Below are 6,557 nucleotides of genomic sequence, written 5' to 3'. Positions count from 1 at the left end.
GACCAATAAAGATATATATACACACACACAAACAATCAAACCGATAAAAATCACAACTTTCAATTCAGTGACTAAAAGCAATCTCAGTCTCACAAATGGTTAGCTTTGTTAACTTTTTTTTTTATCTAAGCTTTGTGAAATGACCAAAGTATCCTTACTTTTAAAAAATTAAATTAAAACAATAGTCATTATTAGTCCACTTCTCTTTCAAAAATTAAATTAAAAGAAAAAATTATCTGCACATACAAGTGTACAACCACCATCTCCGGTGATAGTTCTCCACCAACTCTGGCGACAGTCTTTTTCCGGCAACCAGAGAAGGAAATCGCTACGAATTGGTATGAGATGATGATGATGGTGGTGGTGGTGGTGGTGGTGGTAGACACGATGGCCGGAAATGGTGAACGTGACGATGGCCGTATATGATAGTAGCCTGGTAGGGATGGTGTTGACTCTGTGTTGTGATGAATATTTGGGTTAATTGAAAGTCTGAATCCGTTTTTTAGTATGCTTTTTAAATATAAAGGGTATGTTAGTAATTTTTATTTCTTATTTAAATTAGGTGTTAGTAAGGGTACTTCAGTCATGTTACACTGCTTAAATAGAAAAAAATTAACTGAATTAGTCATTTATTAGACTGAGATTGCTACTAGTCACTAAATTAAAAGTTGGGATTGTCATCGGTTAAATTGTTAGTTAGGATTATTAGTGATAAATACTTAATAGTTTGGATTATTAAAATCTAATTTTTCTTACATATAAATACCACTAACTATTTAACATTTTATTCACTCAAATCTTTGATCATTTTTATTCACTCAAACCTTCAGCATTTTTATTAACTCAAACGCTCAATAGCTAATTTCTCAAACGATGATTTTTGGATATTCATACCGTCGAACGATTCTGATAATAATATTTTTTTCAAACGATAGTAGCATATAAGTTTTTCAAAGATCTCATCGAGAACCCAAAGAAAAAGACTCGACAACATCATCGAGCATTTCTAAAAGGAAGACTCGACAACATCATCATCGAGCAATATAATTGGCCGAAGAATCATTTAGTTTAAATTTTTGTATTTTAATTTTTTTAGTTTGAATTGTCGTTTTTATTTTTCCGGTTTTCGGATATGTTATATTTTTAATTTTAATGATATTTTAATTATAATTACATTTAATTGTTTTATTTATTTTAGATTATAAAAAAAGCAAAAAACACGTTCTAGGGTACTTGTTGGTAGGTGTCACCGGTGATTTTGTGGTTTGTAGGTACATGAGGGTAGGAATGATATGACAGTACGGGATTGATCGATGTATAGGTAATACTCGTGAGCACCCCTTCCACTCTAAGAGTTCATTTTGCTTTTTTAAACATTTCAAAAACAATACCTATTAAATTAGGGGAAGGGTTAAAATACAAAAGAAAACAAAAATGAGAAGTATGAAAAGGATTTGTGACCATACAAAAAACCCATCAACAAAAAATAAAAAAAAAATCATAACTCTAATAAATAAAACACGAAAAAATTTTAAAAACCCAAATGTTTCCTCCATCGTTCTCGATGCAAAAAAATAAATAAATAAATAATAATACGAAAAGATACAATACCAAGATTAAAGACACAATGACGAAAATAAACAAAAAATACAATATAACTAAAAAAAGACATAATATATCGCAAAATATACACAATGCCAAAAAAATTATGACATAATGTTGAGTTTTATAACAAAATATAAAAAAAATGCTACATGTGTTATTGTGAATTTTGAATTTTTTCAGAATAAATCAATAATAACTATTAAAAAAAAACAATTATTTACGAGTGTCGATTTAGTCCACTCATAATAAATGTAGTGATAGTTGGGACCTTGGAATCTGAAAGAAAGTTGGTAGTTCTGTCGGACGGTACCTATGCAACCACGACAACCCCATCACTTAACTCTTGCGAACCCGAAAAAGACTCAAAATGGTAATAAATCATTTATATATATTTTTAAGATCTGGTGAGACTGTTTAAAAATCAAAAGTTTGTTGGATTTTAATAATCGCTACTAACGATATTGACCGATAATAATCTCTATTCATTTTATCGTCGTTGGCGGTCCCAAATTTAAAAAAGTTGGCCCCCCAATAGTCTCCTGTTAAAATGACTTAACGGCACTATCCTTTTTTCCGAATTTCAAACTAATGTTTTAGGGCTTTTGATCGGAAGAAAAATACGAGTCGGTTGATGTAAAACATCGTTTAAATTGGTGCTCCAAACAATGCTTCAATTCAGGTGCTTGAACTTGCAATTAACAAAAATCAAGTCGTTTGGATCACCGTTTCGAGCTAAGTTTTACATCAATCGACTCGTATCCTATTTCCGATCAAAAGGCCTAAAGCATTAATTTGAAATTCGGAAAAAAGTATAACTTCGTTAAGTCATTTTTAACGGTGAACCATTGGGGGCCAACTTTTTTAAATTTGGGACCGCTAGTGACGATAAAATTAATAGAAATTATTATCGATCAATAGTAGTCGATAAGGATTATTAAAATCCAATAAACCAAAAACAAATTTTATTAAGTTGATTATAGTTTTTTAATATTAATTTTATTTTTATGAGAATATATTTGATACTCGTTTTTTCTTAAAAAGAAAATTTTTGTGTACTTCTAAAATTCGATTTTAAGTAATGGATGCTATCTAGACATTATTTTCAATAATTTAGATTCAACATCAATGGTGAAGCTTATCAATTTAATGTTGAAAAATCAAACATAATGCTAATGTAAGAGGCAATCCAGCTATTTTCACAAACAAAAATTTGAAATATCTATACTATATAATTGTTTATCAAAAATCCTAAGTCCATAAGGCATACTCTAACCCCAACATAAATTAAGATGACATAACATTTTAAAGATGGATTAAACCACTCCCTACTTGTATTAAATTTGTTAAAGGGACCATGGATTGTGCTTTTCATGGATTAAAAGACGAAGAACAATATATTAAATTAACAATTAGGAGTAAGATAGAGTTAAATAAATTAAAATATTTTCTTGAGTTTTTTTTACCAAAATGAGCTAGGAGAAAAAAGTATTTATTAAAATAGGTTATTTAAAAAGTTTTTTTTGTTTTAACTTGTATTTTCTCACCCTTAACCTTATATATATATATATATTGAATAAAATAATTTCTATTGAAAGTTTCTATAAAAAGGATTGACGATAAAAAGGATACAAAGAAGACAGAATTACAAATTTTGTCCTTTAAAAAAAGCCAAAAACCGGTTCGTGTCCTTTTCTAAGTTTCCTTGCAGGCGGTGTACTTTAAACTTTTTTTTTCTACACGTTATGTCATTTACGCTAACTGGGTTAGAAAAACTCAGTTAGATGCCCTCACGTGAGACGCATGTGAGGGCAATTTTGTCTTTTCACCACCTGCAACTCCCATCTGTCTCTCTCACCCTTTCCAATCCATCCCCCATGAATTCAACCACTGCCACCATAGCTTCACCTCCGGCGAGCCACCACCACTGTCTTCTCCGGCAAGCCACCGACACTGCCACCGGAACCACCATACATCATTCTCTCTTTCTCTCTCTCTCTCTCACTCATCCCCCAACACTACCACCACCACCATTGTCGTCCGATCAAAACAAAACCCAAATCAAAATCCATTAGCATATTCTGGTAAATCTGAACCTAATAGAAGCCCATTCATCATCCTCGGCCAAATCGGAAGCCTATCAAAGTTCATTCATCCTATTCTGGCAAATCGGAAGCCTAATAAAAGTTCATTCTTTCGATTCCGGCCAAATCGGAACCCTAATTAAAGCTCCATTAAAGTATTACGACTCGATCTACCTGAAACCCACGTTCCGTACAGTCACCGGCATTTGGGGATTGAATACGGATGATTTTGTCGCCGACGGTGGTAGTTAATAGGTGGTGTTTGCAAGTCTTCATCGCCGGTCCACGTTTTTCCGGCAAGTGAGAGAGAGAGAGAGAACGATGGTGGCCAGTGGAGTTTGGCAGGAGGCCTTGACTCGCCATAGCTGTTGTTAATTTGGCGTAGAGAGTTAGGTCGGTTTTGTACCAGTGTTCGGATTTGATGGAGTTGAAGAGTGTGAGGGATAAGTCGAAGTGGTGTTGACGGAGGAGTTCGTTGAAGGCGGCGATGAGGTCGGATTTGACGAGACGGGATAAGGTTTTGGAGACGGGGGTTGGATCGGAACGGTGTGAGCGTTTGAGTGATTGGACGGCTTGGATTGCTTCGATGCTTAGGGTTCGGCCTTTGTGTAACGGAGAGAGAGAGAGAGAGAGAGAGAGAGAGAGAGAAAGAGAGAATGATGTATGGTGGTTCCGGTGGCAGTGTCGGTGGCTTGCCGGAGAAGACAGTGGTGGTGGCTCGCCGGAGGTGAAGCTATGGTGGCAGTGGTTGAATTCATGGGGGATGGATTGGAAAGGGTGAGAGAGACGGATGGGAGTTGCAGGTGGTGAAAAGACAAAATTGCCCTCACATGCGTCTCACGTGAGGGCATCTAACTGAGTTTTTCTAACCCAGTTAGCGTAAAGGACATAACGTGTAGAAAAAAAAAGTTTAAAGTACACCGCCTGCAAGGAAACTTAGAAAAGGACACGAACCGGTTTTTGGCTTTTTTTAAAGGACAAAATTTGTAATTCTGTCTACAAAGAATAAAAGTTTTATTTTTTATCTTTTAATTTTCATCACATTATTAAAACTATTAAAAAACATTTTTTTGAAAACTGCTTTTATGTCAATATCTTTTTGTTTTTATTTATGTATCGAACCATGTTAAAACAAAAAAAAAACTTTTTTTTTTGTTTTTATTGTTTTTTATATGCTTATTATATATGTTATTTTTATTGTTTTCTTTAAGTTGTTTCCTTATATACGAGTGTTGAAATATTAAATTACACTTAACATCGATATTGACATCAATGTTGTTTAATCGGAGTCAGTGCGAGTAATACCAATAACGATACCGATGTTCAATCAAAATCGGTTCGGTTCTTCATGGTATCGATTTAGTAGTGACACTCGTATAGGTTATAACAAAAAAGTACCCTAGTTTGAATGTATTTATATATTAAATAAAATTTATACCTTAATGTTGAGAAAAAAAATTAAGCACAACCGTATATTCATTTTTAGTTAGCGAATGATGAAATGAATTTGGTAAAAGAAAAGATTAATAAAATAATTATTCACATATGTTAGTTTTGATCATAAAACAACTCGAATAAAAATTGTCTTTCAATCATAATAGAGTGGTATTATCAATCACAAACATACTGTGTCCATGTACCTCAATATAAAATATAAAAAGAAAAAGATGGAAAAAAATAAAAGAAAAAACAATAACAAAAGCAATGAATGAAAAAAACACAAAACTTTTATTTTAAATTGATTTTCATAAATAAATAAATAACAGGAATATGAAAAACATTTTTAAAAAACATTTTTTTTGAATGATCTTGATTTAAACTCGATGAAAAATAAAAAAAATAATAAACTTTTATTATTATTATAATTTCATTTTTTGGCTATCTATTTATATATAAACTTTAGATATTATTTATTCAATAAATAAGGAGAAAGAAAAGATAAGTTTATAGAAAAATCTAGTTTGGTAAATACTTTTTAAATCATCCATTTTGGTAAATAACGTTTTCCCTCACCCATTTTGATAAAAAAAAAAAAGAAAAGAAAAAGAAACTCTCATTTTATTTGGGTTAGATGGAGTGAAAGAGAGAAAAATGAGTGAAGTTGAAAGGTGTTGGAGTATACCCCATCCCCCCCCCCCCCCCCCCCCCCGGTTAAAAGTACAAGAACAATGCATCTCATTTAAGATAAAATTAAATAAATGGATTATATGTCTCATCAAACCCGGATAACACTTAAATGGATTATAACATTTCATTTATTTGTGAAACCCTTTAATTATCAAATAATAAATTTCGCAGGTTATGGATCTCACCAAACCCGGATAGCCCTTTAACGTTTACAAAATCACATTTATTTGTGAAACTTTTTCATCGTCAAACCTAATTTAATTTCTTTTCTCTACATATTCTCTATCACCAGCCTATCCTCAACATCATAGGTTAACTTCCGATTACAAGCCATCATCGTCAACCTCCCATCTCATGCATCAACCACCATCGACACATACATAAGTTGACCCCTACTTTGTTGGATTTCTTATGAATGGTTGAATGAACACCAGTTAATCTGCCACCGGTACAGATACGCTCACTTCTTACCTCCTCTTTTATTATGAAACTCTACGCAGGTCAAACCGTTTTCATCTTCATTACTCATACCACCACCACCACCCCAACCTTGATTCCAGGTTAGAACGGTTGTTACTGGTGACAGATTACTAACATACTATGTTGTCTTAAAGTTATTAAAAGCATTCCTGATTTAGTTTTTGATCTTAATGCTCTCTGAGACAAGCGCGGGCTAAATGTTCGCTCATTTAAAATTTTAATGAACAATTCATGAACATAAACAAACGTAAACAAACATAATTG

This window comes from Bidens hawaiensis, unplaced genomic scaffold, assembly GCF_021521415.1.
Source record: "Bidens hawaiensis isolate Kalapana, Puna unplaced genomic scaffold, B.hawaiensis_p1.1 tig00023611_1, whole genome shotgun sequence".
NCBI classification, from domain to species: Eukaryota; Viridiplantae; Streptophyta; class Magnoliopsida; order Asterales; family Asteraceae; genus Bidens; species Bidens hawaiensis.
The sequence above is the reverse complement of the archived record's forward strand: the minus strand, read 5'-3'. Positions refer to the sequence as shown.